Source organism: Pelmatolapia mariae, linkage group LG10_11, assembly GCF_036321145.2.
Source record: "Pelmatolapia mariae isolate MD_Pm_ZW linkage group LG10_11, Pm_UMD_F_2, whole genome shotgun sequence".
In the NCBI taxonomy this organism is placed as follows: domain Eukaryota; kingdom Metazoa; phylum Chordata; class Actinopteri; order Cichliformes; family Cichlidae; genus Pelmatolapia; species Pelmatolapia mariae.
Window position 1 is genome coordinate 36,227,869 of NC_086236.1, and position 24,445 is coordinate 36,252,313.

Here is a 24,445-nt window from a genome sequence, read left to right on the forward strand (position 1 = left end):
CCACCTGGTCCTAGCCCTGGGAGGAAGCTGGTTCCTCATTATAGCAGCCCTGGGAGGGTGCTGCTGGCATGTCAACACGTAGCCAAGGAGGAGGCGGGCTGCCACCTCCATTCAGCTGCACTAGAATAATGTCAAATGAAGTGACTGCAGGGAGCCTGTGAGACACTCAAGAAACCACTTTATCTTCTTCATTAAAACCAGTTTAGCAAGCAAGCGGGGAGGGGAAATCCATCCATTTTTCTTGAAAGTCTCCAGAACAAAATTAATGACACCATTAGGCCCTGCTATGGCTTTCCTTCACACATGCATGTGTGCCTACACGTTGCTCTTAAACGGGTGATTATAGCATCTTTTCCCATTGAAAAAATGTTGGATTTCATGGGCAATAAAAACAGATAGAAAACTGTGTTATTCCAAAGAACTGGAATATTTACATAAGGGCTTTTGGATTGATTTCACAGGTACAGTACATCTCCAGAACCTTAACACTGAACATGATTACTTATTAAATAAGAAAAGCAAGCAAAATGCTGCATTCTGTGCTGTGCAAATGCAAGGTGTCAGCTAAGGTGTGAGTCTAAGTCAGCATACTGGCTTGTAATTTCCACTTAAATAATTGCTGTTGTTTGCCTTTGGCAAATAACTATTGGACTTTCATCTGGTGACTAATTGCTTCTAATGTATCTCAAAAGAAATCTGCACTATTATCTTGGAAGCCATCCTGCACAGCACCGACTCGTTCACCCACTCAGGTAAAAAGTAAATAATTCAATCTCACACTTTGACAGTCTCACCTCTTCCCAAATGCTGTCCCTTTTAAAGAGGATTAGGCACCAATCAGCTCTTTTTCATCTTCACATGTGGACAGGATAATGCTGTGAGAACACAGTGTATGTGCTGGCCACAGCTAGGTACTAGACGAACGGGCTAAACCTCATTAGTATTCCCCAGCAGCATGCATCGTGGGGTCTGCACAGGGGTATCGCATCTTAGGCCAGGAAACCTTCGCTCCAAAATGATGTCGATCGATGGACCTCTCTGCTTGAAGCTTAGTGCCCTGGTGCTGCGCCACTAAGAAAACATATCTTCTCCTATTCATCGTCTTCTCCAATCCCCAAACCTCTCGGTCCCATTGCTATAAGCCAGGCGCACCCAGACCAGAAGCTCAGTATGCTATCTGAGGGAGACTGGATTGTACTGAGAGATAAAAGAGATGTAGGGGGTACAGATGGAGACAGCTTGGGGTTGTGTATGTTCATGGAGTGGTGGGCCTGCTGGGCACAATAGCAGTAAGGGCACCCCAGGCCATTAGCACAGGTCCCCAGGACATGGTGATATTGTAGGCTCCCGCAGAGGAAAGCTCAGCTGGAGCTTCGGATCTCACAGCCTCACAGCCAAGAACCCTCCCCCCCCCCATTAGAGTAGATAAGGTTCCTATCGGCAAGCAGCACACACAAGCACGCACTCATTCATGTTCAAGAGTAAGTGCGAGCCACACAGAATAATGTCTTTGCCAGGAGTCATGGGGTGGCTGCAGACACACTTCAGTATTTGGGGTTGTTTGTCAACAGTTTCACTTTCTTTGACAGTATTGTTGGTGATTTATAACCACGAGCAAAACAGAAATAAAAAACAAAGTTGTATTGATTTTTTTTATAGTTATGTGCGTCACAAGTTTTTCCTGGTTCCACACAAAATGTGAAAATTAATACAGACTGTAAAGTGACTTCGATTTGAACCCTACTGTCGCTTGTTATTGCTATTTTTCGCCCCACTTTTTTATAAGCAACCCCACTGGCAGGCTAAACTAAAAAGCATTTGGGGACTCATAAAAGATGCTATTGTAATGAATTTGGACCGCTGCATACGGCAGACTGGGTGGAATACAACAATTATGAAAACATTGCCTCTTTTTCCCCCAGAAAGCCGGTTCCACTACACGGCACTTCTTCAGGAATAAAATGGTTCCATCTCTCCTCCTCCAGCCTGTCGTCCTCCCTCTCTTCCTTCCTCCTTCTCTTCCTCCCCAACCCTCTCTCAATCCCTCCCACAGCCCGGCGCTCTCCTTTAATGAGTAGCTGGAAATGACAGCTTTAATCACCGCCTGTGGCCACAGCGAAGGACCCGTTAATGATAGAAAAGAACAGAGGGCCATTTGCATCAATCAGTCCTAAATCACTTTTTATGATAATGCAGTAGAGAGGGAGGAGAGGCTACCCAGATGACTCCTGCATGATGATGATGAGGCTCTTCTCTCCCCACCCTTGTACCCATTCTTAAAGGGATACACTAACAGGTACTGACTCTCCCTTTAGTGTTCCCAGCCCTTATCAGGAAACCATAGTTCAAACCAGTTCTAATGCAGCTTTCAGAGAAAACAGCTTTCAGGTTAGCTAGTAATATCTTTTTAGTTTCAAATATTAGTTTAGTTACTTGCAAATATTTTTGTAGCTTTAATGGAAATTACACCTAAGCTGGTTTAAGTACAATAAAAATGTAATAACTTGTCTCATGGATACAACGATTGGGAAACTATGGCAACTGGTTATATTGACAGATGACTGGCTTTATAAGGTAATGCATGCATACTGGTACCAAGTGAACCAGTAACTGTGTTTGAGATCACGCTTACATTGCTGGTGCACAGACAGCTGCAGACTGGCACAGAATCAGATATGCATACAGCTGATTGGTTAGTGTGTCTGCAGAAAACAGTGTTCAGGGAACAGCAGCTCCAAGGAAAAGCATTAGGTGATGTTAAAGCAACATGTGTTACTGCTGACTATCAGTAAGTCTTTAATACGCATTTATATGGAGACTGCAAAAGAGTAATTTTATTTGGTGTGTGTTTATTGCAAGTTAAATGTAATAAAAAATATTTCATTCTTTAATAACCTTTATGCGTGCAATCCAGGCCAGAAGCACAAAATTCGCAGCATGTGCACTTACAAAGAAAAAACAACAACAAAACACAAGCCCTTTAAGCAGTCAAAATATATTTGGTGACAGATATGTTAAAAGTAGTGCTGTCAAAATTAATGCGTTAACGCAGATTAAGCCGTCATCACGATTAACGCATTAAAAAAAAAATTGACGCAATTAATGCATCCGGAGTGCAGAGTGACTCAAAATCCCTGAAATGTTTCTGTCAGAGCATTTCGGGCAGTTTGTCCAAGCAGAGTTACCTTCGCACATGCGCAAATGGGCAGTTGATCTGGTAGTGACGGGCAGCAGAACCAATCAACTCAATATGGAAGATGATAAACGCACATCGGCCCTCTCGATGGGAAATTTGAGTATTAAAAAAATAAGAAGACAGAACAGTTGACCGACATAAAGTCTTATGCACGTTGTGCAAGAAGGAATTTTCACCGAAGCACTTCCAGCTTAAAATATCACATTGACGCGAAGCATACGTTAGCCAGGATGCTGCTAGCACTTTGGCTAACGCGTCACCCAGCTTGCGACAAACCAGTCACGGAGCATCGCGGACTCAGTAAGTCGACCTCGGACATATTGACTGACGCCAAGTGGATTGCAACAAACTGCAGACCTGTTAATATCGTTGAGAACACGCGCTTTACACAGCTTTGGTTCCTCGATTCAAGGACTTGAAGCCTCCCCAAGAGTGACAGAGAGAGAGGATAAATGTTTACAGAGGTTTTTGTTAACATGAATGTTCCAAATGTTCAATAAACATGTTAAGTTCGTATTTTTTCCCTTTTTTCTCGAGTCTGTTGCTCATGCAAAATGAAATGCGATTAATAGAGAATAAAAATGATATTTAATCGTGATTAATCAAAATTAATCCACAGTAACCCTGTGATGAATCTGATTAAACATTTTAATTTTTTGGCAGCACTAATATATATTATATATTAGGTTATACTTACCTATTAGTATATAGGTTTTTTTTGTATTGAAGTTGTATTTCACAGGAGAGAGCCTGTGCTAAAAGACTGAAGAAAACTATTCAAATTCTCTTTGAGTTTAAGCATTTAACATTCTTTGCGTTTATTCTACATTTATTTCATTATATTGCATAAACGTCTGTTACAAGCTTAAATATAAAGTTATATAAAGGATGTTGATCAAGTAATCGTGATTAATCGTAATTAATTACAGAAAATTGTGCGATTAATTAAAAGCTTTTTTTTTCAGCAAATCATCTGCGTCTCGTCCGCCACAGACAACATGTCAGCCGATTTATGAATGATAAAACTGAGTAAAATAATAAACAACAATAAAGAAATACTTCCACATTATGTGTGTTGCTAAAGGAGAATCACGGGTACAGTCGATCCAAGAAAAAAATAATCAGACTGCCAACAGTTGTACAACAGCTGGCAACTGCTGGATTCAATAAAGAGTCTTATAATCACAACTCCTCATGACCTCAAGAGAAGCACTAACGCACTCGATTATTTCACATAGTACTACGAGCAAAAACAGCATTGTTGTGTTTTTCACTCAGTCAACAAGCTATCCAGTGTCTAAATACGAGTGATGTGACATTCTGTTTCCATAATTAATTCAAAAGTGTTCTGATTAAATGCAATCAATTCAATTGTTAACACGGCAGGGGTTTCTGAACAAAGATCATCTGTGGAAGTATAATGAATGTAATCAGATGACATAACGTCGTATCTGCATATTGTTATATTAACGCGCACACAAAGAAACACAAGCGTTAAATGGTACTAAATAGTGACACTGCATTAGGAATAGTTTGGTAATAAATGCCGGATACATGAACTCACCGTGGAAAAGTTTTGGCACCTGATGCGCGTCTCATGAAAGTATTTTACATGAGGTCCAGTAAGAAATGATGAAACAAAGTATAACCTTACCTTAGACACCTCTAAGCCATTTCTGTGAGTAATGATAATCCTAGCTTCTACGCCAAACACAAGGTGAAACGAATATCAAGGCGATAGTCCAAGAAAAAAAAAAGGAGGAAAGGCACTCCCATAAAAAATACATAAAAATAAATAAATAACCAAAAAAAAAGAGTCAAATATCCATGAATGCTTGAATAATAGGCTCATACTGTTGCCAGTGCCTGACGGTTTAAAATAGCAGAACAAAACATACCAATTTGTCACAAAAGGAGACTCTGACAAGCGCAGAATCCTCACCAACACACAGATAGGCATGACAATGCCCCTTCAGGGTATTTGCCTACTTCTGCTCGCTCTCTCTCTCACCTAATCTCTCCTCACCACAGATGGCTTCTTGTGAGTGCAGGGGAGGGCACGGCAGTTCCACAGTAATCCCCAGCCACACAGACGGAAAAGCTTGTTAGAGCACTTGCTGATCACCACAAAAAGTCAAACCAGAGCCAAGGAAAGGTCACCAGAAATTAGGCTACGCTCAAACTCCAAAGGCTTGCCTAATTCCCCTGATAAGCCCCTTTGAAACTCAACCTGTTCTGGCTGTGCCACGGGCTCAGCCTCGCCTAGAACTAAAAGCCTCCACTAAATCTAGCTGGAACTCATTTACACAGAGGAACACACACACACACACTCGCAGCTGCTCTCACTACTGACAGGCAAGGCTTTTCCTGATGACTAGACTAGAACAATCGACTGAAGAATCAATGATTCCCAATGTGTGTGAAAGGAATTGAAGATGCTTAGACACAGTGCTAGGGCTCGAAGTCTGAGCTCCTTTGGACGTGAGAAAGCTTTGAAGCTGGAAAGGGCTTCGGTTTGGACTTCACGCTGCTGCTGTTGTCAATTATCCACTTTGGACAGGACACCAGAGGAAAAAACAAACTACTGGAAGGCAAAAGCAGTGTGGGCATGCTGCTGAGTTATTCAGGATGTCAGATTTTGCAGTTCTCAAACCAAATGCATGAAACAATTTGTGCGGAGCGTTCGAAAAATACAAGCCCTCGGGCAAACAAATGTAAACTGGCGAAGCGCAATGTTTTCACTTTCACAGATACTGTTTACATTATTCTAATGTCCAGCCTCGGAGTAATTATTACAAGTGCACACTCCTTCTTCTCTTCCACACGCACCACCCAAAGCCCAGAGGTAAGAAAACCCCAAAACATTAGGAAAAACAGAAAAAATCCAACAGGAACGAATTATGTACCATTTATTCCAACAGAAAAAGCACCAAGAGTGACACAAAGGAATACAGAAAGCCTTGCAGCCCTGCTGCCCGTAAACTATGAAATATTTCCTTTGATATTGGCCCCAATTTTCTCTTCAGCCAAAGCAGAGTGCAAATACAACCTCAGTGTAAACATGCTAAATCCTGCCTGTAGATGAAAGAGCTGGTGGCAGTCGCTGCCACGCCAGTCCACCTCTTCTTTTGTGTGGTTTCGTAGGAACGCTCAAACAAACTGCTGCCGTTCCATCTTTTTAATAATCCTCTCATTTTCATCCGTCTATGAGTAAATTGTTGCATTTCTCGTCAGTATGTGTCTAAAATAAGTCTTCCAGCAGACGCTTATTTAATCAAGATCTTAATTATATGATACAAGCCCAACACTTTGAGTGCTGAATTCACTGAGCGAACTATGGCGCCCGCTGCCAATAATCTGGCTGTCGTGATCATGTGACGAGCATGTGACACGGAACGATGACAGCACTTGTTTTACTGTCACTGCAGAGGAGTATGTTTCTCTCCGTCACGTCAGATTTGATATTCATCACCACCACGGAAACATTAGCTTTGCCGCCACCTGACATAACAGTTGTGACAAGAATGCTGAATGTCGCCTGACATAAACAAACACACACAAGCTTTAATTACATTTTTGCCTGTTCCAAAGTAGAGATATAATGTTTCCATGTTTGCTTGCCAATAAGTTAAAAACACGCCTACACTTTAGTGCACACCCAGGTATTTTTCTTCTCGACTGGAAATCAGATACCTGTACCTTAGTTTGTCAATGATGAAAACAACATTTTTAAAAGTTGGTGCGAGTGTGAACCAGGTTAGTGCAAGGTGGGGGCGGTTAAAACTGGCACAGGAGTAGATGCAACAGCACTGACGGAGGATGATAAGCAATTAATGCACATAAATAGACTAGTGTGTTAAAAAAATGTGCATCACAATAACCTCTAATAGGGCATATAGTAACATAGTATTTTGCACAGCACCAAACTGCACTGAGAATACACCTGTGAGTCAAGGTGCAGGGCACAGCATCACATTTTAACAGAGCAGCTTCATCATAACAATGTTGGTCAACCCTCAACACTGCAACATCGTCTGAGCATTCAGTTAGTTTATAACAGTATTACCTATCGCAAGCAAAACATGTGTGATGTAAATTTGCAGTAAACAGTAAACATAACTTGATAACATATTTGTTGCATAAATAATAGAGTTTTTTCCAGGAGAGACGTTTATATAAACAAATGCTTTTTTCTTCTTTTTCCTCCACATTCCAAAGCCGTGACATCACAACAACATCATTGGGATGTTACAATATTGATCCCGGACCAACGCTATGATGGAACAACACCAACACGGGGATATCAGATACAACATCTGAGAGAGATGTGTGAAGTAACAGAAAAGAGGCACTGTCACCACAAAGTGGACAGCTACGCTGAGTCTGCAGAGGAGTAGCTACTGAGCTCAAAGTAAGCCGCGACAAACTGAAAAATGTTTCTAACCCTCACTGTACTGCCAACGGATCAATAGATGTTTTTCATTTTTTCATAATTACTCGGCCACCAGGATGTTGTGACATCACCATTTTAAATCTTTTGGCGCTTCCATTAATGTAATCGGATACAACCTTTATTTCAGCTACAGATCCAAATGTATCATGTAATAATGTGCACGGTAGTACGAGAAATGATAAAACTGAATTCGACATTCATTTAACATTAAATGATGACAAGTTGAAACATGTTTCAGTTTCAGAATGAAACTGAAACATGTTTCAACCTGTATTAGAAACAAGAAAATAAGAAGGATAGCTAATGTCACCCAGTAAGATGCCAGCGGGGATGCTGTGGTCCGCGGTTGGTGCATTAACACCACACAACAAGAAAATCTCACCTTTAATCAATTATCAAGTCCAACCTATCACCATCTAACATCAAAAGAAGACTTTTGTCATACTGTACATCTCATTCATCATGTCAGTACTGGCACCAAAGTTAATCAGTGAAGCAAAAGAACTTCAACAGAGGGCACTACAACGGAGGTGATAGACTTGGTCCTATTAACACAACATAATGTAACAGCGTTTGCTTTTGCAGCCACAGTAAAAAAGTGTGGCCTCAGCTTGAGAGGTGTCATGTGATTGTTCTTAACCCGAGGTGCTGCTAAAAGTCTAGCCCTTCTCTTATAATTGCAAATGGCAAGCTGTTAAAGCATTTACAGAGCTTCAAGTGCCACCACAATGCAAATGAAGTGATAGGAACTCCAGTGCTGAGCAAGCGTCAGTCGCTCAACAGTGCAAAAGCCGTTTGGCATAGGCTGGTGAGACAAAGGGAAAAGACAGATGATTGCATTTCAGAGGCGGAGAGGATGAGAAGTACATGCTTAAAAAAAGGCAAAATAATGCTGAATATAGAATGCCTGTGCATTTAGCTGGGACATGCACTTACAAGTTGTTGAAGTGGGCAATCGGACATTATCAAAAAGAAAAGTGGTGCGAAGGAGTGCAAGCATCATCAAGATACAATTTGCATTTATAGCTCCCGAAATTCACATGGAAGGTAAAGTGAGATAATCAAAAGGTAATCAATACAGTGAAAAAAACGATCACTTGTTAAATCTCTCTTGGATTTCGATCAGCAGAGGCCACTGGCCCAGTTTCACATTACAGTTAGCCAACATGGCAAACAAAGAGTTCAGGTGACCGTGCCAGCCTGAAAAGAGAGCGCGTCCTCACAACCTGCTCCATCGCACGGTCAACAGGTTCAGCTGGATTCACTTTCCCGGCCAAGAACAGGTGAAGCGCATAGCGATTGGCTGACAGGGGGTTGGCCCGTGGACGAGACGTGAAGGCCATTATGGTAATAGGGGACTAGCCTGCCAGGAGCGTGTCAATAGCAAAGAACAGAGGATTCCTGCATGAGGCTGGGGGAGGTTATCCAACCGAACACGAGCACATCACCTGGGAAATAGCTTATTAAAATATGCTGCTTTGTGCTAAATAGTGTGGCGTGAATGCTCTGTTTCTAGAGGTGTTAACAGAGCCCGATTTAATATGTATGAATGTCCAACAAAGTGTGTGCGCTTGTGTACAGTATGTATCTCTGCGTGCAGGAGATAAAGGCAGCAGTCACTCATGGCAGGAGGCCTAGGCCGGGGCCTTTCTCGAATGCTCCTCATTAACAGCTCATAATAGCTGGCAACTTCCTCGTGCCACCCTGGCTCATTCTCATTAGCAGCTGGCAGCAAGGTGGGGAGATGAGTGGACGCTGGCATCAGCCCACCGTCACTTCAGTACAGCGCGGGAGCAAGCGGGGAGAGTGGAATAGCAAGGGAAAGAGCTCGAGATAGGTAGCATGAGAGGGAAAAACTCCTCATCTCTGTAGATTTAATTAAAACTGGGGTGAACAGATGGGGAAGATGGAGTGAAGTCCAACAGGAGACAGCTCATCTGTTTGGGTTTTCACATTTCTCTTTCCATCTCTCCCCATCCGCCTCCCTCTCTCATCTCTGCTAGTTTTTTTCTTTTTTAGATAAATTCTTGGCATTCAGAGCGTCCCAATTCAAAGCTTGCACACTGGCAGTGTGACAGGCGACAAAAACAAGGGAAAAAATAAATAACCGAGCTCACATGGGCTCTTGAAGGAACGCGGGCCTTCAGTTTGCTGCGGATAATTATGGGCTGGGCTCGAGCCGGCCGGCCCAGCGCTGGGGCAGGGATGTTTTGCTGGAGAGTGGCTAAGCCCTTATTAAAAGGTAATCCAGGCAATCCCTGTGTAAAATAAAAGAGCTATTTGTTTAAAATAGAGAACCGCTGAGCACAGACAGAGGCAGACAGAGGGGAAGGTCACTCAGTGTAGGGTTTTAGATCAGAAAAAAGATCAAGCCTGCCCGTGGCTCTTTTTTTCTCCTCTCTCCCAGAAGAAGTCACTTTTCATTCAAATGTAATCATCACCGCGCAGTAATATGACCTTCATGGCTGCATGTTAAAAGGAGAAAAAGCAAAGCATTCAGCTCCTTCAGTCCCTGTGGCCATTTCAGAGTATACAAAGGGATCATAGACGCAAGCAGAAACCACTAAACGCATTCAAAGCATCACAGAATAATAGCCCTTTGACTATGCGCAGGAATGTAAATTTGCGTGCAGCGCATATGTGTTAAATGCTGCTACAGTTTCTGTGTTTGACACACTGCATCTTTTGATTGACATTTGCTGCCAAAGCATTATCATAATCTCCTAGCAACCGCAGTAGGAATCAGAAAAACATAAATCATAGAAGGGGAAGGAAAAAACTCCCCACATCCACCTTGTGCAACAATGCCACTAGTCTTGCATTTTCTTCTGAAAATTTTCTGCCTTAGCTCAGTTCCCTGCTACATTAATCTCATTATCCTTTGAACCTTTTCACTGTTAATGCCAAATGCAATTTGTATTCTAAGGCCAAGCAAAAAGCTCTAAACTGATTATCCCAATTTGAACCGTGGCAGTCCTAGATATTGTTGAGTCTGAAAGGGCCATCTAGCTGCTGAATGGGCTTCTCATATGCCTTCTGAGTTTCATGACACAATGTTGCGTCTGCTTTGCAAGGGATAAATTAAGCGTGTGAAAGTCTAAGCAAAGCCCTCATTTTCCAGTTAATCAAATCTTCCCCTAATCAAATTAGCGCACATAATTCCTCTGGATGCGTGGTACAAAAACAGCATTATCCCCCCTCTCTGGAGCTGAAAGGCAGGGAATCAGCGTGGTGCCTCTCTCTCCTCTGCATGAGCAGCCCTCAATGGAAGAGGAGGGCCAGGGTGAGGTGGGGGGTGGAAGTGACCAGAGCAAAGGGGGAGGGCATGGCTCTTCCCAATGGCCTAACGGAGAAAGGCAAGGCCGGGGTAAACTTTGGCAGCGTTTAAGTTCCCAGCTCATTAAAAAGCCTGGCTCAGTGGCCACCTCCAGGGAGCACTGAAGCGTTGGCTAATGAGGTACTTGTTTAATTTTCTTTCAAAGGGTTGGACATCTGTGACAACCCCCCCCCTCCCCCCCCCCCCCCCCCCCCCCCCCCCCCCCCGTCAAACCCCACACTCCCTCCCGTTTCTCCCCTCAGCCTTAAAGCCCCATGCCTCATCGTTCTTCTTCAAACCCCACACAAAGCCCATCTATCAATAGGCCGCGGGGTTCTCTCTGGTTTGATGAAGTGTCCCTCATTGAATGAGGCAGATAATACATTTGGAGGAGAGCAGAACAATCGCCATTAACTCTGATCTCTCCCTCTGAACAGTCAAAGCCCATCATGGAAATTCAATAGTGGTCAAGCTAAATGGATAAATGTTCACAGTCCACCGTAACGTTCTAATTGATTTCCCTTCATGAGATAATCCACTCTCTTCAATAGTGGTGCTCGCTCCGCCCTTTCACCCCTGCCACCCCTCTGTGGAGATGCTGAACATATCTTGGGGCTACGGGGAAAAAAGGGAGCAGGTCTGTATTTATCTGATATTCATATCTCCCTTTTGATGCAGTTGAGAAGAAGCTCGAGTCTATTTCCTGTGACCTGCCGACCCCTGCCACGCTGACCTTTATGTGAGTCTCAGTCTTCATATCCAAGCCCCACAGCGACTCACAACACATTAAAGGCCCCTCACTCTCTAGCAGTTAGCCTAATTGGAATTCAAAGCAGCTAGTGCAGCGTCTCTCTTCATTGGTCACTTCCACTTATTTCATAATGCGTCTCGATTCTTTCATTATGAGAGCTGTCTGACTCGTATTTGCACCTTGATGCCCCCCTAATGTCTAAGAACATGGCAAGAATATAAATGTGCTCTTTCCACTCTTCCTTATCCTCATCTGGGGTCCTTTCAGGCGATCTTTTGTGTAACAAGGTAGGAAGGATGAACCGGCTACAGAGGAAGTGAGAAAGCCAGAGAGGGAGAGAAAAAGACACTGGGAGCCAGACAAAAGGCCTCATGAAAACATTTGTCAATTTGTACAATGTAAACAGGCTGTAACAATGTGTCCTGGGGTCAGCGGGTCAAACCCATGGATCATGCATCAGCTGGCGCGTGGTTATTGTTCCGCTCGTCCCGTCGAAGCGGGGGCCGAGGGTGTGAGCCTGAGTGTGTGTGACAGAAGGAAGATGTTGGGAAGAGGCGCAGAGGCCTTCAGGGCGATCAGAACTAAAACACTGCGCTATTATTAGGATGACACTAGAAAGCACCATCTGGGTTGTTTAATGAGCCTTTACCACGGTGTTAAAAGAGCCTCAAGTTAATTTCCAGAAACAATATGCTTATAAAAGACTTGAGCAGGTTGTAAACTAAAAGCACTGAGCATTACCAAAACACGAAAAACTGCTTCTAAATGCTGCAACTCGTAGTTTTTATGTACATTAATCAGTTTATCTGACGATGCTCCAACTGGGACATTCTGGGCTGAAACAATTTGTTGTTGTTTTTTTTTTTTTTTTGGGGGGGGGGGGGGGGGTCCTTTCAAGTCTTTTAGCATCTTCACGTTCAGGAAAATGAATCCCAGACAGAAGGGTCACCAAACTGGATTTGAGGTATAATCAGTTAAGACAACTTTGTTTGATGACAGGCTCTATACATTTTCACCAACAGCACCATTTGTTTCACATCATGTCAAACTACCCCTGCATAAACACAATAAACTGTGCTGGTCAAACAGATGTAGGCTCCCTCAAATGTGGGCCGTACTTGGCCAGTGATATTTGTTTTTTTATTTTTTACTTTTTCTACACAGTTTTTCTAAAATGAGAGTTCAGGAATAAATACAGAACCAAGAATAATGTGTCCTGATTTGGCTTTTTGCAAGTACGATTGTTTTTGGATTCTTCCAGATTTACTCAGCAGGGATTGTTTGCACAACACTGTACAGCAGCGCGGTCCCCAAACAGTTTTGCTCCACGGACCAGTTTAATGTCAGACGGTATTTTCACAGACCGGCCTTTAAGGTGTCGTGGATAAATACAACAAAATAAAATGATATGACCAAGACAAAAACGGTGGTATTTTGTAAATATAATAATAAACGCGAATTCACTGTGTAACTTTATTAGCAGCGTCCTCCTGAAATGCGCCAACAACACTGAGAGTAACATCCTCCTCTCCTCTCTGCCCCTTAATGCTTTCTGGTCGCTATGGCAACGCGCAGATATTTCTTTAAAAATAAGACACACAACTACAACACGGGAAAGACCCAGGGAAACCGAGTTAACGATAAAAACCCTGAAAACCATAAATTTCACACCCGAGCCTCAACTCCCGCAGCCCGGTACCAAACACAGGCCGGTACCGCGCTGTGGCCCGGGGGGAGGGGACTGCTGCTGTACTCCATGGTGGTACGTGTACATGTAGCATAGCAGTACATGGTGAGAACTGCTATGCTATCATTTCACAATATTACAAGACGGACAGCTCATTACGAAAAAAAATTTCTTTCATATACTGTATTTATTGTGATTAGAACAAAAAATGCTTGCAATGGAGCTCAGGTACCACCTGATAGCAGCTCCACATAACTGGAACCCAGGGTGAGACTCATTTAAAGTGTGACAGTGTTCATAATTCAATCAGAGAGAGTCTGGGCAAGAATGGCGCCCATGGGAGAATTCAAAGGCAAAAATCCCTGATAATCAAAGCAAACACAAAGACTCAGCTTCCAAAGAACATCTCGATGATCCCCGAGACTTGTGGAAAATATTGTGGAAGATTTGCATCCTGTTACATCTGGTGTGAAACTAACATCATTTAAAAAAACAAACATCACACCAGCAGTCAAACATGGTGGAGGTAGTGTGATGGTCTGGGGCTGCTTTAGTGCTTCAGGACCAGTAAATCACCAAAGAGAATGTCGAGCCACCAGTTTGTGCCCCGAAGCTCAAACGCAGTTTGGTTAAGGAGCAAAACAATGATCGGAAACACAAGTGCACCTCTGAATGGCTCGTAAAACAAAGAAAATAGAGGTCTTGAAACGGCCTAAACTTAAAGCCGGCTTAAATCGGGCAGAAATGCTTTGGCATGACCCTAAACAGACCACTCATGCTCAAAAATCCTTCACTGTGACTGAATTAAAACAATTCAGCAAAAAACAGTGGGCCAGAATTCCTCTAATCCCTCAATGCAAACACTTGGCTGCAGTTCTTCTTGCATAACGGTGGCCGTTATTGGGTTTAAGGAGGCAATTAGTTCTTTCCACATTGAGCCAGGTAGGTTGGATAGCTTTACTTTCCCCCTTAATAAACAAACTCATCATTTAAAAACTGCATTTTATATTCATGTCTTTATCTAATATTAAAATGTAGTTTTGTTTGACATGTAGAGAAAAACTGTATATAACCAAATATGACATTCATCACACTAAGTGCCTTTTTTTTTCTTGTGGCACAACCCTTTAATCAACAGCTGGTAATGTGGTGGTGTGAATATCTACTGGACTGGCTCATCGTGACCTTTGGCCTTAGGTTTCACCATGCTGGCTGATTTACCATGCGGCCTTGGCCTGCGGCAGTGCTGAACAGCAGCAGGCAAAGAGGCTGAGATGCTGACCACGGAGGTGGAGGTCAGCACGGGACTGATAGCACGAGGTCAAGGGTGTAGGGCTGATGCTATCCATCTCCCTCTGACAGCCTCGGGGCTTTCTATAAAGTGGGCTGGCTCGTATCGGTCTAACTGCAAAGGAATGTACAGACTCTGAAACTATGAATCAGCTTGTCATTAAAATTAGAAGCAGTATTCGGCTGTTCCAGTACATTTCTGAGAGACAGAAACTACACAGTCTAGCACAACTGATCAGGGTGCCTACGACCAAAGTTGGACTTTTAATGAAATCCCCAGTTTACCCTGCAGAGAACTGGTTATCTGCACACCTACAGCTGTCAAACAGTAAGTAAGTGGAAGTAACTCGAAGCCAGGAAAATCATTCAATGGAGTTGTTAGCGAGCAAATCGTGTTGACTAAGTATAAACCCATCAGTCAAGTTAACAAAAGGTCAGTATCTCCCAGACTGCAGCCCACAGTACATCTTTTCCTGAGCGGAGGATGTTAGCCCACTACTGTGCTTGATCAGGGCATTGCCTTCAGCTAGGCTGCTGCCCAGAGCCAACCTAAGCGGTAGGAGGAGATCAGTTTCGTGGTTTTGGAGGGCTTGAGGGGGGTAAAATTGGCTCCTGGAAACCTGCCAAGCCTTCGACTGACTCATCAACAAGAACCCAGGAGGAGACCTTGAGACAGACAGAGTGTTCATCCTTTCAAGCCTCGGATCTACCTCAGTGTGGGGTTAAGTCTTGATAGGTTGGTGTGCGGTGTTTTGATGCCCCCTCTTTTCTATAACTCCTGTAGGCATCATGTAGGCAATCACGCATGACACAGCCTGAGGCACAGACACATGGGTCCAGCGCTGGCCCATAAGTCCTTGGAATCTATGTTTGTATTTGAGCAGACTTTATTGGACCAGACAGGACAGGAAAGCCTTGTCGGATCAGAGGAGGAGGGAAAAAAGAAGCAGATGCAGCATGAAAACAAAAACAAAGCAAACCACTTGCACAGAGCTATATGAAAGATGGATTACAGTAACGCTGTTGCTGAAAAGCTGGCAAAGTTCAGGCCGTAAGCCGCAAAAACTGAGCTTAACAAAATATGTCCACAATTACGTCCATCCAAAGCCAATAATCAAGCAACCTCAAACATGTCATTTCATATTTGTCTTTTTTCATACTGAGTGACAGGCAGAACAATCAAATTAAGTTCCTCTAAGCAAACCCGCAAGTGTAATTATGCACTAAGTGGGAGCAAATCAACACATGCAGAGCAGTCGTATAGTAATATTGACACACAGTATTTTCTGAAGTGAGAGAGAATAGAAGTTACTAGCTTGAAAGTAGCAGTTATCTTTTCCGCTGTCGCTTTCAATTAGCAATTTAAGGAACAAGCTTCCTTTCATGAAAACCAACGGTAATAATTTTTGTAATATGAAAAGAACAGCTTCGGTATCCATTGTGATTGGAGAGTGGCATTTCCTCTCTTTTGTTTTTAATTCTGCCCAGTCTCATATGAATTCTTATGTGGCAGGTCGGCGTGCGAGCCATTTGTGGCACAAATGAAAAATGTGCAAATGGGGAAAAACTGTTAAAGAGATTGAGGAGATTAGCTGTGTGATCAGAACAGAAACCATGTTGTGGACAAAACACGGGGAAAATAGCAGGAACTAATATTCTCAGAAGGGGTTTGAATGATGCTTCAAATGCTGTAGGTCTATGTAGAAAAAAGGATTTAATCACCTGCTGATTTATGAACACCTCTTATGAATCCTTGATTTTAGTTTCTGCTGCCTTTTGTTTTATTTTTGTTTTTTAGGACCCGTGCCGTGGCGAGCAGGTGGACTGCTGAGGTTACTGACCAACATTAGCAAGCTTCGTTAGCAGGTACAGGTGGATCTCACAGGATCAGGTAATTCGTGCTAAGTAACATAAATGAAATGGTAGGAATTCAAGTCTCACAATTATCTGCAACAAAGTCATGTTATCTGCCAGACAACTGGATTAAAGCAAAACACATCAACAGTAGAAACAGAGCCAGATAAAGTTGTCTGTGTTGACATCCGTATACTCTGAAATTTCATTAGATTTAAAAGCATTTTAACACTGTGAAGGACACCACAGGCCATAGTAGAGATCTGTACAACACCCATATTGCCGAGCCCCAACACAAAGAAGCAGAATATGATTATAATGTGACAATGTGTTGAGTACAGATAATGGTGATACAAGATAAGCAGCTGAAAGAACTGCCCATGTGAAAATTCAGCCAGTGTTCATCACTGTAAGGTAAATTTGGAGCTTCGGATGTGAAGCACAGCCAGACATTTTAATTCAGAGGAAAAAAGTTAGCTGTTAATAAACGAAAAGACACAAAAGTCTGTCTGGGATCACAGTTACATCTCTAAGACCACAGTAACTACGATGAGCGAAGGAAACAACTAAAAAACGCTGTCACGCCTATAGTGCACCTGTGTTTGTTCAGATTGGTTTGAAGAGATTTGTGTTTAACACAATATTAGAGACTAAGAGAATGCATGAAGAATGGAGAAGAAGTGTACTGGTACCGATCTTCAAGAACAAGTGTGCAGAGCTATAGTATATACAGAGCCGTGCCCTGAAGACATGTGAACGAGTGGTTGAAGCTCGGTTAAGGAGAGGTGACGATCAGTCAGCAGCAGTGTGGCTTCATGCTGAGAACGAGCGCTGCAGATGTGATGTTTGCTTCATGAGTGTTGATGGAGGAGTATAGAGACGGCCAGAAGGAGCTTCACTGTGTCTTTGTGGGTCAGAGAAAGTACATGATAGAGCGCCAAGAGACAAACCTCAGTACTGAACGAGGAAGTCAGAAGTGGGGCTGGTTCTGGACATGTATGAGGACAGTGACACAGTGGTGACGAGATTCCTTCAGGGATCTTCTTGTTTGCAGTGGTCAGACTGACAGATAAGGTCAGGCTGTGGACTATGTGTGGAGATGACACTGTGATCTGGAGCGAGTGTAGGTAGCAGGTGGATGAGAGCTCAGAAAGGTGGAGTTATGTGCTGGAGATAAGAGGAATGAAAATAAAAGGAAATGAGACAGAACAGGAGAAGATGAACAGATAGTGAACGTAGATGATTTTTACGACTAAATGCTTCAGAAGAAGAAGAATCCATCGTTCCATGTTTTATCCCCTTATCCAAGTCTGGATCATCGGGGCACTGGAGCTTATTTCCAGCTGTCATAAGGTGAGAGTTGTAGACATGGCCTGGAGAACTTACCAGTCTATCACAGGGCTAACACCGAGAGACAACGATTCACTCCCACATAAAAAGAAAAAGAGCAAAGTTCAGATCTTTCACACAGCAAATCAGTGCGAATGAACCTATCCCAGCTTTCATTGGGCAACAATAGACAGACCCTGGCCAGTCTATATGGGGACAGACAATGATTTGTAAACACAGTCACCAGTTAATTTAACTGTGGGAGGGAGAGTTTGCCCCCCAACGCAGGCACAGGGGGAACAAAGTCCACAAACACAGGCCTCACAACACATCTGAACTTGCACTACTGTGATGCTACACCTCACTAGCATTATCTAATTTAACAAGCAGTATGGCAAGCACCATTAAAACTTGGCAGTTATGGGTTGCATACCTCCCACGTAATACCATCACTGCATGTGAAGTGTAGGTCAGTGCTCTTAAAACATCAGCCCGCCACGTGCACCTGACAGGCTCAGAGGGTTTCAACTAGTCAGCAGGATAATTTGCCATCTGTACAGGGATGCACTGTTTACAGTGTGCTTCCCACTGTTTAATGTAGCTACTAATTGGAATGACACTGGAATCTTAGTTTCTCTTCAGGGGAAACATTTTTCACATGTTATTCTTAGGATGTGTGGAGGTAAAATGTATCAGAACGTAAGGCAAATACATCATTCATTACATCTTGAGCCACACTATTTCGTAACAGTAAGGACTCTGGAGACATTCAGAGGCAGAATTCCTAGATCTATTAAAGCTGTGAGGATTTTATACTTTTAAAAAACAACAGTTACTTCTGCGTCACTCTGAACCTTTTATGCAGATGATGTAGTTGCCATTTGCCACACTGAAAGGTGGCCACAGTGGCAGGCGAGGGTAGTGACGTGATGAATCAACTGGCGGGTGCAATCATTTGAAAATTCCCCTGGCAGATGTGGCTGCGTGCGCGTCTTTGATTAACTTCATTAATATACATGCCTCGCTCTGATACACAGGCAGTGGCATATGGTAAAAAGCAGGAACAGGAAAGAAGTGATTTGCTGTTTGCTCTGGAAAACAAACAAGCCAACAGGTCCTAGCAGATGGCGCTGTATGCGATGCTGGTGGGAGGCAGTGTGCTGCATTGGTGCAGCCGCCAAGCAGGAGCTCTCCTGTGGATGAAGAGAAGCCCGACTATCGCCCTCGGCCTGCCGCATGGTAAACAAATAAAGCGTCCTTCTGCTTTCCTGTGTGCTGAGCTTTTTATCCTGCGCTGATCTTACCTCCTGATTTCAAAGCACAAAAAGAGCTTGTTTTTGGCAAGTTAAAGTGCTCGAGGCTTGATGCTCTTCAGAAAGCAGCTTAAAGAAGAAATGTGTTTAATAATGGCTTGTTTGTGTGCAGCTCTCATTTCCTTCTTTGCTCCTTACGTCTTCCCCCAGCATGCCTGCGAGCACACTTTCCACTTTGTTCCCATTTAAACAGCAAAGTTGGAGGTTCGTTTATACTGATAATAGATGTTGGTTATGCATCAGCGAGAAATAGTTTCAATGTTTTTGCACCGTTTCCTCCTATGCCACACAAAAAAGTGCAAAGAAAACTACAATTGAACAAACAGGAAATCATCGAGTAAGAGTTAAAATAGTTAAAAGAGTCGATTCAACGGCCAGCAGTTCTCGATGGACTCGTGGATGTCTAAAGTATAATAATGGCTATGACAAAACATTGAGCGTCGGCTGTAGCTGTGTTTGTTGTGGTTCACAAAAACATTCCCTGTTCAGCATCAGTTTACTTGAGCTATTCTTTCTGAAGCAAACCAGAAAAACTTATAATACTATACAGTTGTGTAGTTGTTGCAGTATATGAAATATTTACAACACAGACTGTTTGAATGGTTAGTCACTAGTTTTTGCATTTGCAAGCACAAGCAGGGGACACCTGAGGCATGTGAAGCAGAAGTAAAGAGTGGTGGGTCGCTTCTTCTGGAGTTAACATCTTCAATTCACTCTGCATGAAAAAGGTGTTCATTTGGTTGGCTGTAATCTTTTTAACCCTCGAAGGTGCCACCAACCGTCTCTAATGATGTCACACAAATGGGAAAACTCTCCAAATAGAGCGAGTAGTGTAACTATTTTACACAACACCAATCTACTGCTGTTTAGAATATCTTAAGTTTACACAGTACTGGCAAAAGTACCAAATAACTTGGTAAAAAAGGATTTTAACGTCAAATTATGCACACACACACACACACACACACACACACTATGATTGTAGTGTATCTGTTTCCCAACTCCTCCTCCTGTTATTCCTGAGCTGTAGTTCAGGTGGTAGAGCAGGTCACCTACTAACTGGAAGGTTGGTGGTTCGATCCCAGTCTGCATGAAAGTACCCAAGCGACTAACCTCATGTTGCTCTCCTATGCACGTTAGATAGGAAGCACTTAGAAACAGCTAAGGAAAAAAGTGCATGGGTGAAGCACTTTGAGTTCTCCAATAGAGTAGAAAAGAACTATATAAGAACCATTTAACATTCAATCTGCATGAAACAGCCTGGAGTACCAGGGTTATTAATATAGCTTTTGGGATTTATTCAATCACCCTCAAATCCTTACAAATTATATATGTGTATGTGTGTAGTAGCCAATCTCAAGACAAATGGCAACATTCTGGTTTTTGCTAGTATATATAGTTCTAACTGTGGATGTTCGTATTAAATAATACGGGCAATCGCCAGCACACAGAAATCCCTGTGAGCAATAAATTAAGGCCTTAAACTGAAGGAAAATAGGAGGGCAAAAAGGAGAAATAATACAAATGTAAAAATAACATTATAATGTGATATACATTTATATTCATGTTCTGGTCTGAACCCGTGCTGGATTCACTTACAGATACATATACAATATAATTGGCTATACTCAAAGTTCAGAGCTGTAAAGCAGACTTTCTCTCATATATTCAAGGTTCTGATGACTTTAATCATCTTTAGGTGAGTCCAAAGAGCATCTACAGAACTCTACATCTTTTGACTCTTTGCAACTTCAATCTCAGACTCCAGCACAAACGTAACGAGGTTCCTTTCCAAGTCAACGTTTTGGGTGACTCTCTCAAAAAGCTATGTGGATGAATACAGTCATAGAGTATGTGTATGGAATCAACCAGTTAATTCCATCACTCTCTTTTACAGTACTGACCACATATTAAATAAGTGATGGGTACAAAATACAAATACAGCAATCTAATAAACTGTGATCCTGACTGTTGCCCTGCTTAGTCTGTGTCTGTCATCCCAGATAACCGGACAATTAATTTCCTCATCATCCAAACTGTTTGTTGTTTATGTAATTTAATGCTTTGGTAGCCTCCTCCACGTACAGTACATTACAAATGACACATTGTCAACAACGCAGAGATATTACCTGTTATTTTTTTAATGATGAGGCTGCTTTCTTTCTGCGAACCTCCCTCCAAGCACAACTACATGAAAGGACAATCTCATCCTGAGCCTCAGTCAGCAGGGTGAATGTGGTTTTCTGCAATCTCTCGTATTTTCTGCTTTAAACTGTATGGCAGGGCGGAATTCATGCATAAGAAAAAGCTTTCAGAGGCTTTTATGTCTCCTGCATGTTCGTTTTCCAAGGCTGCCATTAAGATGCTGTTGTTCTAGTCTGCAACCTTGATAGCAGTAATTTTATCACTCGCACTGAACGCTGACTATCATTACCTTGCACTATATATCAATTAACATACACTGTTTGGTAGTGTTAATGATTAAGAAACTTGGACGCACTGATTAAAAAAGGAGATCTTGATTAGAGAAGGGTAAGCAACCCCAGTGTGGCCATTGCTGATGAACATGTCACTGCAGCCAGTGGCTAACAGATGAAGAGTGAGAGAAGTGTGTGTGTGTGTGTGTGTGTGTGTGTGTGGGGGGGGGGGGGGGGGGGGGGGATAAAAAGAAAGAGCAGGAGCTGCATTACTGAAGGTTTGGAGTCCATAATTAGGCAGCAGTTTTCCCTTTCTAACCATTTTCCCAAAAGAAAAGAAGCCTGACTACTTAATTGGAGGAATCAAATTTAGTCAAGCGCCCCGTCGGCTCAAACCTACATCATTAAAGTTGCCAGCTAACAAACATCAAACACGAGGCAGCATTAATGAAGCAGATGTATTAATTTCCCATTTATGAGCAGCTAAGCAACTCACTGCTGCTCCCCGCTCTCCCTCCTCTTTGCTCCCTTTCTCCCTCTCTTTTTCTGACAGCACTATTAATGATCTTTAATGCCCCACAGGCAGTAATAGGCCCCACTGGGAGAGCCGAAACACTGCGATTTGTATTGAGGATTTAGACATAACAGGGGGGAAAAGGGAAGAGAGTGAGATCTTGGGGACAGCTCCGAGGCGCTTGATCAGGCCCAGGCCTCGCAGGGGCGGCTGCCGCTCCAGAATAATAAATGACAGCCTCGCGATTAAATCAAACCTTCTGTTCAAAAGGGCCAGAGCGGCTGATTGTCACTAACAATCGAGCTGCTTTTTTAAACACCTCTGGGAAAAGAAATCAAAAGCAGACAGCGTAGGGGGGAAAGAGGAGAGAAAAAAGAGAAGCTTCAACGGCAGTCTGGCTCTCGGCACCTGACAGTTAACACACATTGGGAGAGACAGACCAGAGCCAAGTCCAGGGAACGAGGACCTGTCACTGGTAAATCTCAGACCAAACTCATTATGCCGCTACCCACAATGCACCGCTCAGCAACAATGCTTACGATTCAACATCATGCATCATTAGTGCTAGCCATATGCACGCGATAAGCAAACACATTTTACTGTCTAAGTGGCTATTTGATTAGGATTTGCAGCACAATATCACATTCTTTATTCGATTCTCATCTTTTCAAGTACTGCATTGAAAGGCGATGTAAGCAAATGAAATAATAATGGAACCCAACCAAGGCAATCTCCATCCAATTCAGGCCTAATTTTAAAAATTGACAGCAACTCCACAATATGCTCCCGTGACAGCCAAGGACAGAAACAATAAAAGCTACAGATGCCAGACACCAGTCATGCCTCTGTTGACACTGTCCCCGGTGCTGCATGGGCACATCTAATTATCTGGTGCAGTGGATAACCTAGATAAATAAGCCGGCGCAGACATTAACCTACAAATTAGATATGCTATGCTTTGCAAAAGTGCAGCTTTCTGAGGCTCACCCTTAAAGCCATTTGTTTGTTTCTTCATTAAGCTTATTCACAGCTCTCTAGAGACTGATCTGAATGCTGTCTGCTTGCAAGTGTTTATGACAAAGTCACGATGCTACATATAGCCAGCCCCACAGATTTAAGTCTGCACTGGAGGACTCTGTAGATTTACATACAAGTGTGAAAAGGATAATACGTTAGGCGTGGGCGGTATAAACAGTATACAGTAGAAACGATATGAATTTGGTCAACGGTAGAGATTTTGACTAACCGCTCTACCGCGATAGCGCATGTTGATGGTGTCATCAAGCTGCACCTGTTTTGGTCGAAAGCGTCACAGCGGCTGCAAATTATGCCGGACGACAGTAATAGCAAAGACACGAAGCACTTTTGGAATATGGGGAAAGCCAAAAACTGCGCTTCCTCCACTTCCGTACCATTGATTCATTAATGTTGAATTCTCTGCAGCTGCTCTATTCCCATGTTGTTGCAGTATATTAATGACTAACCTCGTATTGTGGATGGATTATCTCAGTTGTTCTCCTGACTGAAGTTTGGTCCGTTTACAGCATCCTGCCATGCGATTGCATTTGTCTCTAACCATCAGGAACCCTCACGTTAACTTTTATCGAGTGGAAAAAAAAGTTAGCGTTCATCCTCCAGCTTCACTGTGCTTATAACATAGCTGTGTCGCTAGCGATCACATAGCACATCATTATATACCAGCTAGTCCAACTTCAGTAACCCTACAAACGTCACTGCTGTTTAGTTTTCTGTCTTCATTTATGTTGGAAGTGATAGCAGAGCTGTACGTTTGAATTTGTTTCAGAAATCTCTCAGTCAGAACATGCTATATCATGTTTAGGTGGAAGCTAGCGAGCTAACTTCCTGCTAACTTCTAACTCTGTTAAATGTAATCAATCCTGTTTTCATGGATGCCTGGATGTTAAACTTAATTGTTACACCTGGTAAAGCAGCAACGCTGATCATTTTATTAAAGATGAAAGAATTTAGACAGTTTTTAACTCTCAGTGATGCCGCAGTGTTCGTTTGACTTTGGGACCTGAAGCAGATGGAATTTAGGACCCAGATTCCTCCACGAGGCTCCTGACTACGGTAGCCATAATGCTCCAACAATCCATCAAGCGGTGCGGCTTCATAGCTTAGCAAAGTCGTACTAAAACATTTTTGACAGATTTTTGAGCGCCGTGTACCACATAAAATCGGTTCGAGGTCAGTGAGCACAACCAGAATTCGTACATAAGGCGCACTGATGATTTTTGAGAAAATTAAAGGATTTTAACTGCGCCTTATAGTGCAGAAAATACATTATACAGAAGAAAAGAATAT

General features: G+C 42.8%; 1 protein-coding gene across 11 annotated transcripts in view; it reads right to left on the bottom strand.

Annotated features, from left to right (window-relative positions):
- The window catches only part of auts2a (activator of transcription and developmental regulator AUTS2 a), a 322,613-nt gene that overhangs the window by 62,237 nt on the left and 235,931 nt on the right, over positions 1-24,445 (bottom strand). Inside the window, exon 1 of one of the 11 annotated variants that reach the window (XM_063485349.1) lies at positions 5,095-5,114. The exons of 9 other annotated variants lie outside the window; for them this stretch is intronic. The gene's annotated coding sequence lies outside the window, so the exon portion shown is untranslated. Of the gene's footprint in view, positions 1-4,850; positions 4,870-5,094; positions 5,115-24,445 lie in introns of those variants that run through there. One more of the 11 variants, XM_063485350.1, reaches the window with a different exon arrangement.